This window comes from Schistocerca americana, chromosome 9, assembly GCF_021461395.2.
Source record: "Schistocerca americana isolate TAMUIC-IGC-003095 chromosome 9, iqSchAmer2.1, whole genome shotgun sequence".
Taxonomy (NCBI): domain Eukaryota; kingdom Metazoa; phylum Arthropoda; class Insecta; order Orthoptera; family Acrididae; genus Schistocerca; species Schistocerca americana.
The window spans coordinates 101,863,798-101,880,687 of record NC_060127.1 but is presented as its reverse complement, the minus strand read 5'-3'; the positions used below and the strand labels follow the sequence as shown (position 1 = coordinate 101,880,687).

General features: G+C 44.0%; 1 pseudogene; it reads right to left on the bottom strand.

Moving 5' to 3' along the window:
- Nucleotides 1-265: 265 nt before the first annotated feature.
- LOC124551451 lies at nt 266-383 on the bottom strand (annotated as a pseudogene).
- Between the last annotated feature and the right edge of the window lie 16,507 nt (nt 384-16,890).

Below are 16,890 nucleotides of genomic sequence, written 5' to 3'. Positions count from 1 at the left end.
TCTGTCGATGATAAACAAAAACAACCCTCTGCATATAGCGGATCCATAGGAAGCTGCTACAGTTAATGAAGCGCGCACTTCGGCGCCCATCGGGACCATCCGACCGCCGTGTCATCCTCAGCTGAGGATGCGGATGAATAGGAGGGGCGTGTGGTCAGCACACCGCTCTCCCGGTCGTTGTGATGGTTTTCTTTGACCGGAGCCGCCACCATTCGGTCGAGTAACTGCTCAGTTGGCATCATGAGGCTGAGTGCACTCCGAAAAATGGCAACAGCACAAAGTGGCCAGGGTGGTCACCCATCCACGTGCCGGCCACGCCCGACAGCGCTTAACTTCGGTGATCTGACGGGAACCGGTGTATCCACTGCGGCAAGGCCATTGTCTGCTACAGTTAATAGCGCCACAATAAACTCCGAAATAGATCTCATTTGCGTTTTTAATGTGTTTCTCTACTTCATAAACAGAACCATTTTGCAATTACTAGATAAAATGAAAAGTGCACTCAATAGGTTATAAGTTAATCAACTATCACACACTTATCTCAGTAAAATAAAAGTCGAATCATTGAACTAAACGGGCTGCATATATTGTTCAAGAATGAAACAGAATCATTACGCCCTGTTTTATCTGCATGTTGGTTGGTTGGTTGATGTGGGGGACGGGACCAAACAGCAAGGTCATCAATCCCATTGGATTACGGAAGGATGGGGGAGGAAGCCGGCCGTCCCGTTTCAAAGGAACCATCCCGGCATTTACCTGAAGCGATTAAGGGAATTCACGCAAAACCTGAATCAGGATGGCCAGACATGGGTTTGAACCTTCATCCTCCAGAATGCGAATCCATTGTGCTAACCACAGCGCCACCCCACTTGGCATATCAGCATGTTAATACTCTTTAGATACACTGGTGTGAAAAACTGAAAGTTGAAGGCAACTTTCACATGATGACACACTGCAAAGTAACATAGGTCAGTGAAACTTGGACCATATAAAAAAAGAACAACTGCATTGCAGTACACTACAGAAGGTAAACGCAAAAAATAAGCATTGAGACGAGCACAAATGACATTTTATTCAAAGGTAATAATTACACTCAAGTCACCGTGATTCATTATGGTCCTCAAGACATTACAAATACTGTTAACATTTATTGCAATATATATCATCATTCAGACATGTTGCATGAGGTAGCTTTCTAGGAGTCGTTGTCTCCCACAACATGAGCGTACTGTTGGTATGAGAAGTTTTTCGCACAAATATTTTTTATGAACTGCGAACAATTCTGAACATAAATTGTGGTCATGATACGGCATCTGAAATGAAGTCTGTAGCTTGATCAGCTATTCCTAGCACTCGAAACTTGAGCACCCATCTGTTCCCCAGCGCGACAGTAGCTCTATCTGACTCATGTCCGCATGCTCTGCGCAGCGTAAACAATTCCTGACATACCGATCGACCTCCGTGCTCTTTCCTCTCCGCCATTATTTGTCAATCGCCCTCCAATTCGTCGTTCTGCACTCTCCAAGGCCAGAAGAAAGTGATCATGCATTTGCCTCGGTACTTCTTCCTTCCACTTTGTTGGTACAAACACTTGTCCTAATTTCGTCCCCCTACAGTCGTTTAATGAACAAAGTAAGAGCATATGGACTATCAGACCAATTGTTTGATTGGATTGAGGAGTTCCTAGATAACAGAACGCAGCATGTCATTCTCAATGGAGAGAAGTCTTCCAAAGTAAGTGTGATTTCAGGTGTGCCGCAGGGGAGTGTCATGGGACCGTTGCTGTTCACAATATACATAAATGACCTGGTGGATGACATCGGAAGTTCACTGAGGCTTTTTGCAGATGATGCTGTGGTGTATCGAGAGGTTGTAACAATGGAAAATTGTACTGAAATGCAGGAGGATCTGCAGCGAATTGACACATGGTGCAGGGAATGGCCATTGAATCTCAATGTAGACAAGTGTAATGTGCTGCGAATACATATCATTTAGCTACAAAATAGCAGGTCAGCAACTGGAAGCAGTAAATTCCATAAATTATCTGAGAGTACGCATTAGGAGTGATTTAAAATGGAATGATCATATGAAGTTGATCGTCGGTAAAGCAGACGCCAGACTGAGATTCATTGGAAGAATCCTAAGGAAATGCAATCCGAAAACAAAGGAAGTAGGTTACAGTACACTCGTTCGACCACTGCTTGAATACTGCCCAGCAGTGTGGGATCCGTACCAGATAGGGTTGATAGAAGAGAGAGAGAAGACCCAACGGAGAGCAGCGCGCTTCGTTACAGGATCATTTAGTAATCGCGAAAGCGTTACGGAGATGATAGATAAACTCCAGTGGAAGACTCTACAGAAGAGACGCTCGGTAGCTCGGTACGGGTTTTTGTTAAAGTTTCGAGAACATACCTTCACCGAAGAGTCAAGCAGTATATTGCTCCCTCCTACGTATATCTCGCGAAGAGACTATGAGGATAAAATCAGAGAGATTAGAGCCCACACAGAAGCATACAGACAATCCTTCTTTCCACGAACAATACGAGACTGGAATAGAAGGGAGAACCGATAGAGGTACTCAGGGTACCCTCCGCCATACACCGTCAGGTGGCTTGCGGAGTATGGATGTAGATGTAGATGTAGATACATAATAATACATTATACGAGCTAAATCACAGCTGCTTGCAATACTACTTACACTCTCTGTAGGCGCTCTGCTGGCCACTTTACAAGGTCTTGACCTTGTGCCTGTACTACTGCTATCTTGCTGCCTAGCACATCTGCATTTCCGTGCTTCTTCCATTGTTTGTGGATTACTTTATGCTTAATTTCATTGAGTTTTAGTGCCCATCCCCTTATGTACAGGACAAGGACTTCAAACCTAGTAACCAGATCAAAGCAGCATGGTCAGTCACAACTTTAAACTTCCTTCAATACAGGTAACACTGGAAGAATGTTACTTCATGTTCAAGGCTTACCACCTCTCTCTCTCTCCATCACAGAATAATTTCTCTGCTCCATTAAGTTAACAATAGGATGCTCCTCCCCATTAACCTCGTGGCTCAAAACACATCCAAGAGCATGGTTTAATGGTTTACATGATGATATAAACGCTTTGCGAAAATCTGGGAGCACCAACACTGGACACGACGTTAGTACCGCCTTGAATTCGACGAACTTTCTCTGACACTCTTCAGATCATACAAGCTGGATATTTTTCCTTAATTATTGCATAGGTGACCGTGCTATATCCGCATATCCTCTCACGAACTTTCTATAATAATTTGTGCGGCTTAGAAGATATTTTAACTACTTGTTCGTACTTGGTGCTGAAAAATCTTGCACTTCCTGTATGAATTTCAGATCAATCCTCTCGCCATCCAGATGATGCAATCTTGGAACGCAAAGTACGTTTTTCCATGCAAAGTGTTGAACGTCCAGCTCGTAACCTCTTGAGCACCTCCCTGCATCTTTGCTACGAGAGTTGTTCGGAAAGTAAGGAGCGATAGGTCGCGAAATGGAAACGACAGTTGGTACAAACACTTGTCCTAATTTCGTCCCCCTACAGTCGTTTAATGAACAAAGTAAGAGCATATGGACTATCAGACCAATTGTTTGATTGTATTGAGGAGTTCCTAGATAACAGAACGCAGCATGTCATTCTCAATGGAGAGAAGTCTTCCAAAGTAAGTGTGATTTCAGGTGTGCCGCAGGGGAGTGTCATGGGACCATTGCTGTTCACAATATACATAAATGACCTGGTGGATGACATCGGAAGTTCACTGAGGCTTTTTGCAGATGATGCTGTTTTATTTGCAACAGTTAGCTACAACTTCGAGCTACTTGTCTCCATAGTCGCCGATCCGACTTAAACGTTTGTCGTTGCGTTGTACCAACTTTCCAATACCCTCGTTATAGAAGGCAGCCTCCAGTGCTTTCCGCCAATTCTCTACGCTCATTGTCTGTGCCAAAATGTTGTCTTCATAGCCAGCAGTATATGTGAGCAGAGATGAAACTGGGAGGGAGGCAATTACGGGTTGTATTGTGGGTAATCAAACATTTCCAGTTGCAAACGATGCAGGAGCATCTTCATTGCCCCTGCAGAATGCAGCTGACAAGGGAACCTCCCCATCGCACCCCCCTCAGATTTAATTATAAGTTGGCACAGTGGATAGGCCTTGAAAAAATGAACACAGGTCAATCGAGAAAACAAGAAGAAGTTGTGTGGAACTATGAAAAAAGTAAGCAAAATATACAAACTGAGTAGTCCATGTGCAAGATAGGCACCAGCAAGGATAGTGTGAGCTTAGGAGTGCCGTGGTCCCGTGGTTAGCGTGAGCCGCTGTGGAACCAAAGGTCCTTGGTTCAAGTCTTCCCTCGAGTGAAAATTTTACTTTCTTAATTTTCGCAAAGTTACGATCTGTCCGTTCGTTCACTGACGTCTCTGTTCACTGTAATAAGTTTAGTGCCTGTGTTTTGCGACCGCACCGCAAAACCGTGCGATTGTTATTGAAGTCGCAAGCTGTATTTGCTGGATTCATATTGCCCACAGAATACATCTCCCGTATTTAATGCACTCTCGTCCAAAGTAGTGAACAGTCAACTGCCAGCCAGGGAGCCACGTTAGCAGGAATACTCTCTCTTCCGTGCGCTGTAGTCGACTGACGTGTGTTTCGATGTTTGTTTAGGTGTGGCGTCCCCATACTACGGCGCAGTTACCTCGCATCGGACGGACGGACGGACAGATAATAACTGTCTGAAAATAAAAAATTAAACTTTTCAGTCGATGGACGACTTGAACCAAGGACCTCTCGTTCCGCAGCCGCTCACGCTAACCACGGGACCACGGCGCTCTTGAGCTCCCATTCTCCTTGATGTTGCCTATGTTGCACATTGACTAATCAGTTTGTATATTTTGTTTATTTTTTTCACAGTTCCGCACAACTTCTTCCTGTTTTCTCGATTGACCTGTACTCAGTTTTTCAAGGCCTATCCACTGTGCCAACTTATAGCTAAATCTGAGGGGGGTGCGATGGGGAGGTTCCCTTGTGAGAATTGTCTTGAAGAAGAAAACGCACGACAGTTATGTAATGCTGGCTGTATAGATTCAGGCGAAATTCCTCACCAGGCCCTCGTACTTGGCGGGAGACACTATTGTTCTAGGTATCTTTATTTGCTCTCTGTGTGCTCAGAACTAAAAAGAACGACATAACGCGATCGACGGGCATACTAGAGACACTTCCCAACACACCTGTGCAAAACTTCATCGGATTTTCACTGTGGTTTCCATTTCGCGACCGATCGTTCCTTACTTTCCGAATAACCCTCATATGCTTCTGCATGCAAATAATGGTATTATCTAGATGCACTGGACGTTATCAAGACTTCAGTTCTTTCAACACCCCATCTAACAATCGCTGGAATGTTGCTGGTGCATTCTTTAAGCCAAATAGCATACTTCTCTATTGATAATGGCCCCAAGGTGCTGAAAACGTCCATCCTCCAGAGTCACTTCTAACTGATGATACCCACTCTTTAAGTCCATTGTTGAGAATTAGTGGGACTGCCCAAGATTATCAATCGTCTCTGTTATGTCTGCAATTAGGTAGCATCCGTCATATTATTAGTATTTAGTTGGAGGTAATCGCAATAGAATCTCTGTCCTAGAAGTCCATAGACTCCAACCCCCTCCTCCAGGGGCTACTGGTCTCTTGTGCTATACCATCAGCCAACTGTTGACTGATAAAATGTTTTAAAATCGACTGCAGAGACCCGGGTATCCTGTACGGCCTCCAATACACCGACACTTCGTTCCCACTCGGAATCCTGCGCTGCGTTACAGGTGTAGGTGGAAAGAACAAGCCCTGAAATTCTAACAATAGCTCTTCGATCTGTGCTGCTTCGTATGCATCACCTTCTGAGAAGTGTTGCGCTAGTCCATCCTGTGTCCTCCTATAGCCTACACCTTCTATACAGCAATCCTCCTCCTCCGAAATTTCTAAGATCGCCATCAATGTTCTTCCCTTTAACAGCTTAACCTCCCCAGCGCCAAAATTATACAAATTGACGGGTTCTACCTTACCTACTTCCCTCTCCTGTACGCATGTGATACTTCGCTTCAGTAAATAGCACACTGCGTCTAATATATCACTGTCTTCCAGTGTCTCCACACCACACACAGCGTACCTGCTGGTAAGTCAAGCTCCACACTCATCCACAGCAACTTCCCAGTGCCACTCAAAATCAAGCCTTAATGTCATTGTTCGTTGTTTACTTGGATTACTTTGTGCAATAGACAGCAACAGTGACGACAGCTTCCCCTAGCCGGAATGTTTTCACACTAAGCTCCACTGCCCATCATCAAAGGTCAATTATAGCACGATGTTGACTGCTTTAACTGCGTGCTCAGTGTACAGATTGAATAACATCGGGGATAGGCCACAACCCTCTCTCACTGCCTTCTCATCCACTGCTTCCCTTTCGTGCCCCTCAACACTTATAACTTCCGTCTGGTTTCTGTAAAAGTTGTAAATAGCCTTTTGCTCCCTGTATTTTAGCCCCGCTACCTTCAGAATTTCAAAGAGCGTACTCAACATTGTCGAAGGTTCTCTCTAAGTCTACAAATAGGTCTACTATAAACGAAGGTTTTTCTTTTCCTTCACCTATCTTCTAAGATAGGTCGTAAGGCTAATATTGCCTCGCGTGTTCCTTAATTTCTCCGGAATCCAAACTGATCTTCCCCGAGATCTAGTTCTACCATTTTTTTTCAATTTTTCTGTAACGAATTCGTGTTAGGATTTTGCAACCATGACTTATTAAAATGATAATTCGGTAATATTCACACCTGTCAGCACCTGATTTGTTTGGAAGTGGAATTATTATATTCCTATTGAGGTATAAGGTTATTTCGCCTGTTGTACTGGGCCTAAATGTACTTCTCTTTATAGTATCTACCCTAAAAGGGGAAAATTTATACTGAAAAATAGTATTGTGAAATTATACTGCAGGAAAGGACAGAATTCCATTAAAAAGGGAGGCAATATACTGAAATCTGTACTGATTATTTGATTAAAACAACATCTGTTTTAAATAACGGCTGACAGCATTGCTATGGATGCGTGGCGTGAGGCCCCTTAAAATGTTAAACCTAAAATGTTTACTTTATCTATCGAAAAGGTAAACGTCTCAAGGTTCCGTATCTTTGATAACTTATTATTCGTGGGTGTCACGTGGAGAAATACAGGGTGTCCGCAATGAGACTCCAACATTTGGACGAGAGGAAACACAGTTTAGTGACGAACAAATACAGGGAAATCATACAGCAGCTCATCAAGTTTTCATACACAGGTGGACGGTTCAGTACACCTGAACATGGGCGCCACACGTAGCGTGAATCAAGTCTATAATAGATTTCGTGCCATGTGTTGCGGAGCATTTGTTCTGTGACAGAGTTGATGACAATTCTTATGCGCTGTTTCAAGTCTTGCAGGTCCTTCACTGGTGTAGCATATACCCGGTCTTTCACATAACTCACAAGAAAAAATCGAGGTGGGTCATGTCGGGCGAACGTGGCGGCCAAGGAATTGGACCTCCACGACCAATCCATCGTTGCGGGAATGTGCCATTTAAAAATTTTCTGACATCAAGGCTCCAATGGGGTGGTGCACCGTCCTGTTGAAACATCACATTTGGCTGCAGGTCTGTTATCTGTGGCACGGCAAATTGTTCCATGTCCAGGTAGATGGCTCCATCCACAGTCGACTCCTGAAAGAAAAACGGCCCAACAATGCGATTTATCATCAAACCACACCATGTGTTCCCTAGGTGGATGTGGATTTTCGGACCCCCAGATGCGCAGATTGTGACGATTGACATCCCCTGACACGTGAAAGGTTGCCTCGTCAGTAAACATCACGCGTGATAAAAATGTCTCGTCCGCGGCAGTGCGATCTAACATGACACATGCAAATTCTTCTCGCTTTGGTCGATCATCAGGCTTAATTTCTTGCACAACCTACACATTATATGCGTACAAACGTAATCGCTGATGAAGCACTCTGTGCACTGCTGAACGTTTCATACGAAGTTCTCGTGCTGCCTGTCTCGCACTGACTTCTGAGGACTTTGTTCGAATGACCGCCGCACTTGTTCCACACGATGTTCGCTGATCCCAGGCTTACCACCGCCATGCCTTTTCGCAACACTCCCAGCAGCCAAAAACTGATCACACCACTTCTTTATAGTCTTGAACGACGGGGACGCTTTGCTGTAAACTCGACGAAAGTTTCTTTGCACCTGGGTCGCCGATTTTGTCTCTGCGTACCACCAGACCACTTGTGCACGCTCCTTCATATCCTCCATTTTGCTAAAACAATTGATTGCAGCTCCACTACGGCCACTTGGCGTATCAAATTTGCACACCACAAACTTGTTGAGTTGCTCTGTCTGCCTCTTCAGGATTCACAGGTCCACCATCTGAAATGAGAAAGATATACGATATTAAAATGTTGGAGTCCCATTGTGGACACCCTGTATAGCTGGCTCTTCGGAAGGGAACGTAATTTATTTATTATTTTTTACCTTAAAATATTGTCTTTGAAATAATAATCGATCGCCGTGAAGCGGCCTATATGAATCGCTGAAATGGTAGTGCACAAATTACGATAAGAACTGCAAATGGCTTAACGTTACTAAAAAGTTACTGTCAAAGGGAAATTATTTACAATATCAGGCGCTTACGACTGAGAGAAGTTGTGAAAATCTTAAAAGAAATGTTACGGTCAGTAATGGCGCCCAATAATGACTTTTATTGGCGCGATCTTTCCGCGCTAATGCAGTCACTGAAAATTAAAAACGTTACTACTTCCTGCACAGGAAAGGACTGTCTGCTTAAATGAAACAGTAATAATACTTTCTATAATATTCAGTTATTACAGACTTACAATGTTCAATGGCCGACCGTTGCGTGCCTTCCAGAACAAGAGAAACCTAATAGTGAATTCTTTGTCCTTGTACAATTATTAACAAATAAAATCTTTTCATTATAATTACACAAAACAAAGATTTCACTATAATTCAATTTCTATGCCGGTCTTATCGGCATTACCCTTAAATTAATTTTAGTTTTTTATGCACGCCTCTATCAAAGTCTTTGCGTATAGTCAAAAACATTTATCAAAATAAAACAGTTCACTTTATTTAGTGTCATCACCACTGTCTTGCACACCAGACGGAAGACTTTTGTCCTGGCTGTCTCTCCCAAGGCTATCGGAAGTTCTGACGGATGGCGTCTATTCCCGGTGCCTTGTTTCGACTTACGTCTTTCAGTGCTCTGCCAAATTCTCCTCAGAGTGTCATCTCTTCCAAGTCATCTTCATCTACGTCCTCTTCCATTTCTATATTAATGCATTCACTTCCCTTGTATGGACCCTCTGTATACTCTTTTTAAAAAAAGTTCAATAAATTACAGTTCTTATTTCTTTAAATTTACTTTTTGGCAAGTAGTAGTAGATAAACGGAGATGAACGGCTACTGCCGCAGGCATGGCAGTTCATTTTCCACAGTCACTGTTAACGGAAGCGACCAGATTGCGCGCCATGTCGTAGTCGGTATCGTCACTATGAAGCCCTTTAGACTGTTATACATCCTAAGTACAACAAACTCATAATTTTGTACATTCTAAAATTGTTTTCTCAGTTTCTGTAACTACACTACTGGCGATTAAAATTGCTACACCAAGAAGAAATGCAGATGACAAACAGGTATTCATTGGACAAATATATTATACTAGAACTGACAAGTGATTACAGTTTCACGCAATTTGGGTGAATAGATCCTGAGAAATCAGTACCCAGAACAACCACCTCTGGCCGTAATAACGGCCTTGATACGCCTGGGCATTGAGTCAAACAGAGCTCGGACGGCGTGTACAGGTACAGCTGCCCATGCAGCTTCAACACGATACCACACTTCATCAAGAGTAGTGACTGGCGTATTGTGACGAGCCAGTTGCTCGGCCACCATTGACCAGACGTTTTCAATTGGTGAGAGATCTGGAGAATGTGCTGGCCAGGGCAGCAGTCGAACATTTTCTGTATCCAGAAAGGCCCGTACAGGACCTGCAACATGCAGTCGTGCATTATCCTGCTGAAATGTAGGGTTTCGCAGGGATCGAATGATGGGTAGAGCCACGGGTCGTAACACATCTGAAATGTAACGTCCACTGTTCAAAGTGCCGTCAATGCGAACAAGAGGTGACCGAGACGTGTAACCAATGGCACTCCATACCATCACGCCGGGTGATACACCAGTATGGCGATGACGAATACACGCTTCCAGTGTGCGTTCACCGCGATATCGCCAAACACGGATGCGACCATCATGATGCTGTAAACAGAACCTGTATTCATCCGAGGAAATGACGTTTTGCCATTCGTGCACCCAGGTTCGTCGTTGAGTACACCATCGCAGGCGCTCCAATCTGTCATGCAGCGTCAAGGGTAACCGCAGCCGTGGTCTCCGAGCTGATAGTCCATGCTGTTGCAAACCTCGTCGAACTGTTCGTGCAGATGGTTGTTGTCTTGCAAACGTCCCCATCTGTTGACTCAGGGATCGAGACGTGGTTGCACGATTCGTTACAGCCATGCGGATAAGATGCCTGTCATCTCGACTGCCATTGATACGAGGCCGTTGGGATCCAGCACGGCGTTCCGTATTACCCTCCTGAACCCACCGATTCCATATTCTGCTAACAGTCATTGGATCTCGACCAACGCGAGCAGCAATCTCGCGATATGGTAAACCGGAATCGCCACCTTTATCAAAGTCGGAAACGTGATGGTACGCATTTCTCCTCCCTACACGAGGCATCACAACAACGTTTCACCAGGCAACGCCGGTCAACTGCTGTTTGTGTATGAGAAATCGTTTGGAAACTTTCCTCATGTCAGCACGTTGTAGGTGTCGCCACCGGCGCCAACATTGTGTATGTGCTCTTAAAAGCCAATCATTTGCATATCACAGCATCTTCTTCCCGTCGGTTAAATTTCGCGTCTGTAGTACGTCATCTTCGTGGTGTAGTAATTTTAATGGCCAGTAGTGTACATGGTTTTGGAGTTCAAGCGAGTGTCGTAATAATCGTTGGTACTTGTTTCTCCTTTGTTTTTTTTCCATCCGATTAAGACTTTCAGATTGTGACGCTTTCTGTTATGTGTGAAACTGCAGTACGCTACGTTAAGGCAAAGCATTAGTTCCCTCCCGGGGACGAAGACAAGAAATGGCGTGCGCGTACCGTGCGTCATAATTGTGAGAAAATACTTCGTGATTTGACAAAAGGAGGGCGGAAGAATAATGTGTTTTGTCGTTTCCCATGATTTTTTTTATGCCCACTCACTCGCACAGTTAGTACTTAAGTTGTCAGTAAGGAAATACAGCAACCCACCTCTTATCCCCTGTGCACTGCGACCCAATTCCATACAGCAAGGAATTCATACTTTCGGATTTCAATGGGTTTGCCTCTACTGACGATGAGAGAAACGAACGTAGTGAGTAAATTGTGGGTTTGGTGAAGAGTTGCACGAGAAAATGGAATGCGTTCGACCATCTGACAGCAACCACTCGACGGATCCTGACCAGTTCTGAACTGGAACGGGACGATTTAGTGCATGTTCAGTAGTCGGTTTGTTAAACTTAGAAAATAAGAAGAAGACCACCGCCACTCAATCGGAAACACATTTATTTTAACATTGGCTTAGCTCCCACTGCTTCACTTGCGTAGACTGTATTGGCTGAAAAATTTTTTTTTCCTTTAATCGAATTTTTATGTTGTTCACAAATTTCAAAATCTTCTATGCTTCTGTTGCTAATTAAGGCCATAGAAACACGATCTTTTCCGAATGTACCTCTGACGAAAAAGTGATGCTGGTAGCTGGACTCCAAGGCTTTTTCTTTAAATCAGGCCTTTTCGGTTCTTGCAGTGATATTTCCAAAGAAACTCTTATCCCCTAAGAGAATTTCTGGATGTCTAACAAGAAAGTGAAATAATAGTTTTCATAGATTTAGCTTTCATGAATTTTTAATGAAACGAAATATTTTCTTAAAAAGTGTCATCCATTATTACAGTTCCTTAGGAGTTGAATTTCAAAAACAGTGGAACACCTACTTTTTTTATTGCTAACAGTGAAACCAAACACCAATTTTCATAGGTTTAGCTTTCAAAATGCTTTCATAATGAAATAATTATTTAACAATTTTCACCCCCTATTACACTCTCTTTTTTTAGGGGTCTGAATTTCAAAAAACAATGAAACACATATTTTTTTATTTCTAACCGAGAACTCAATTACCAATATTCATAGACGCAGCTTAAAAATGCTTTAATAGTTCTTTAATAAAAGTTCATCTTCAACAAAAACAGTGACCCGCTATTTCATCCCGTTAGCGATTGAACTTTCAAAAAATGCTGAAACACGTATTTGTTTATTTGTGACAGAAACCAAACACAACTTTTCGTAATTGTAGCTTTAAACTGTCTTAATAGCGACACATTTTCTAAAAGCCTTTCAACTCTATTTCATACCCTTAGGAGTCGAATTTCGAACAGTCCGTTCTCAAATGATGCCTACAATATAAGATCTTCAATATCACCAAATTTCAAGTTTCTATTCTTGGCGTTTTGAGCTGGGTGGTGATGAGTCAGTGAGTCAGTCTGGCCATGTTTCACTCCCTTAGGAGTTGAATTTCCGAAAACAACGAAACACGTGTTATTTTATTTCTAACCGAGGAGCCGAACAGAACTGCCAAATATTTAGCTTTTGAAATGCTTTTATAATGATGTATTTTCATAAAACATTTCATGCCCGATTTCACCCCCGTAGGGGTCGAATTTCCAAAAATGGTGAAACATGTTTTTATTTTTATTTATGACTGAGAAAGCATATAACAATTTTCGTAGTTTTAGCTTCAAAATTGCTTTAACGGTGACATATTGTCAGAAAAGTTTCATCCCTATTTTATCTCCTTGGAGGTGGAAATTCGAAAAATCCCTTCTTGAATGAAGCCTGCAGCATATGATCAACACGCTGTCGAAATTTCAAGTTTCTGTCCTTAGTGGTTTGGGCTGGGCGGTGATGAGTCAGTCAGGGCATTGCCTAAAGGAAGACAGACGAAAGACAAAAGTGCAAAGGAAGGAGAATTTCGGTGAAAAGAAACAACCGCTAAAACAGAAAAAAATGAACCTCGAGACCGGAAAGAGATATCTGAAAGCCAATGTCCTTTGCGTAGTTTTGTACTGGTACTAAACATGAACAATAGAAAAAAGAAGAAACGATTAGAAACCAAATGACGGGCGGTTTTACAGGAGATAGACGATGATAAGATGGGTTGCTCAAATACGAAAAGAATTTGTCTTGCAACGAAACAACGGGAAAAAATGCATAAGGAACGTAATTGTAAGGTAAGATAGAATGGTTGGGTATATTGATTGCCAGAAAAAGGCACAGCAACACTGTCAGGGTCATTTTATTGACTAATGAGATGGCAGGTAGCTCATACTGCAGGAGTGTATGATAAGAAATTCAGGCCAAATGAAAGTGAAAACAGTCGCATCAATACACACTGTATACCCCTCGCATGCAAACGATCGTAAACGTGCCGAATGGCATAATACGATAGACTGTCCCAAGCATCTTGCGCTTTTCTTTCTGCAGTTCGGCAGTTGCTCTTGCAGGCCCTGGAGAACGAGTAAGTTCCCACTTCATCTTGTCCCATACACGTTCAACTGACTAGAAATCTGGTGATCCTGCTGACTGGAACAGTTCTCGTTCACCATGAAGCGCACGCTGCGTCGCAGAAACCGTATATGGAAGTGCGTTATCCTGCTGAAAAAGCACATGTCTTCCTGTAGAAGAAACGGCAATAGCATAGGGCCTGCAAACCAGTGGGCACTGTTTTTTTTTCTTTCTGCAGGAACACCAAATGTAATCACGAGTTGTAACTGAACTGATACCACTCCCCTCCCCTCCCTCCCCCCCCCCCCCCCCCCGCCCCGTACCCCCCACACATCATGAAGCTTCGGGTAGGACCTGCATGTCGTGGGCGAATGTAGTCTGAAAGAGGTAGCTCACCGTGTCTACGCCATACTCTTGTAGAACCATCACTCGCAAACAGACAAAACCTACTCTCATCACTGAAGACAAAAGACACTTTCACAGTAGTCGTACTCGGCGGTGTTGTGCTATCAGTGACAGCCTGACCAGAGGCACAAGCGATCTTAATCATGCAGCAAGCAGACAGCTTCCAATGGTCCCTGATGACACAGCAGGCGCTACACATGCCCAGATTTCATCCCTGGATGTTGTTCTGTCAGCCACCGCTGCTCTCACAATGCGTCGATCGCGACGCGTGTCTGTACTACGCGGACGTCTGGAACCCGGTCTGCAGGTCCACAGACCACTGGTGAAAGCAGAGACACACCGCCGATGCACTGTGCCCAACATGGGCAGCAGTCCGCCAATATGTCCATGCAGCTTCCTGCAGGCCCCCATTGCTATCCTTCCAAATGGTTGAAGCTGTTGAACAAGAGTTTGGACATTGTTGTACCCTAGAATGAGTGCTGCAAACTTTGTTCACCTCTAACCTCAGCAGAATTACTGTATCCAGAATCAAAACAGAGGGCGCACAGAACGGCCTCCGATGACAGTGACTAATGAATCACTAACACCACAACCCATCAACATGCAGATACTGTACGACGAGCATTCAGGTTCTAAGGCCTCCGATTTTTTCTCTCCGGACTGGAAAGAGATAGAAACATGCGCATTGTTTTAAAATGAGGCCGCGTTCATTGTCAATACGTCCCAGAGATGACAGCACCGTACGGCAGATGGAATTTTACCGCCAGCGGCGAGCACGAGAACTGTTGTAAATACTTAAAATGGCGACGTTTTCTTCACTTGAACAGCGTGCAATCATTCGTTTTCTGAATTTGCACGGTGTGAAACCAATTGAAATTCATCGACAGTTGAAGGAGACATATGGTAACGGAGTTATGGACGTGTTGAAAGTGGGTGTGACAGTTTAATGAAGGCAGAACATCATGTGACAACAAACCGAAACAACCTCGGGCTCGCACAAGCCGGACTGACGACATGATCGAGAAAGTGGAGAGAATTGTTTTGGGGGATCGCCGAATGACTGTTGAACAGATCGCCTCCAGAGTTGGCATTTCTGTGGGTTCTGTGCACACAATCCTGCACGACGACCTGAAAATGCGAAAAGTGTCATCCAGGTGGGTGCCACGAATGCTGACGGACGACCACACGGCTGCCCGTGTGGCACCTTGCCAAGCAATGTTGACGCGCAACGACAGCACGAATGGGACTTTCTTTTCGTCGGTTGTGACATTGGATGAGACATGGATGCCATTTTTCAATCCAGAAACAAAGCGCCAGTCAGCTCAATGGAAGCACACAGATTCACCGACACCAAAAAAATTTCGGGTAACCGCCAGTGCTGAAAAAATGATGGTGTCCATGTTCTGGGACAGCGAGGGCGTAATCCTTACCCATTGCGTTCCAAAGGGCACTACGGTAATAGGTGCATCTTACGAAAATGTTTGAAGAACAAATTCCTTCCTGCACTGCAACAAAAACGTCCGGGAAGGGCTGCGCGTGTGGTGTTTCACCAAGACAACGCACCCGCACATCGAGCTAACGTTACGCAACAGTTTCTTCGTGATAACAACTTTGAAGTGATTCCTCATGCTCCCTACTCACCTGACCTGGCTCCTAGTGACTTTTGGCTTTTTCCAACAATGAACGACACTCTCCGTGGCCGCACATTCACCAGCCGTGCTGCTATTGCCTCAGCGATTTTCCAGTGGTCAAAACAGACTCCTAAAGAATCCTTCGCCGCTGCCATGGTATCATGGCGTTAGCGTTGTGAAAAATGTGTACGTCTGCAGGGCGATTACTTCGAGAAGTAACGCCAGTTTCATCGATTTCGGGTGAGTAGTTAACTAGAAAAAAAATCGGAGGCCTTAGAACTTGAATGCACCTCGTACTGGTATCACTGAACAAAGTCCTTAGGAGTGTTCTCTTTTTTCCGGAAGTGTATTATTACACAGCGAGGCTTGATATGGCAAGAGAGAGACATATATTGTAGTGCATAAAGTACTGCATCGCAGCAGTCGTTAACAACGTTCAAAGCAACAGTCGGCGCAGAGATTGTGCTTCGTCGTAGTAAAAAAAATTGACTTTTTTTAATGATCATATTGAAAATTTCAATATATCTAGATTTGAATTTGTACTACCGCCTTTATTGCGGTTGAAACCACTGGGACAGTGTATACACTGAAGCGCCCAAAAACGTTTAGGCGTGCGTATTCAAATACAGATATAGGTAAACAGGCAGAACACGGCGCTGCGGTCGGCAACGCCTATACAGGGTGTTACAAAAAGGTACGGCCAAACTTTCAGGGAACATTCCTCACACATAAAGAAGGGAAATATGTTATGCGGACATGTGTCCGGTAACGCTTACTTTCCATGTTAGAGCTCATTTTATTACTTCTCTTCAAATCACATTATTCATGGAATGGAAACACACAGCAACAGAACGTACCAGCGTGACTTCAAACACTTTGTTACAGGAAGTGTTCAAAATGTCCTTCGCTAGCGAGGATACATGCATCCACCCTCCATCGCATGGAATCCCTGATGCGCTGATGCAGCCCTGGAGAATGGCGTATTGTATCACAGCCGTCCACAATACGAGCACGAAGAGTCTCTACATTTGGTACCGGGGTTGCGTAGACAAGAGCTTTCAAATGCCCCCATAAATGAAAGTCAAGAGGGTTGAGGTCAGGAGAGCGTGGAGGCCATGGAATTGGTC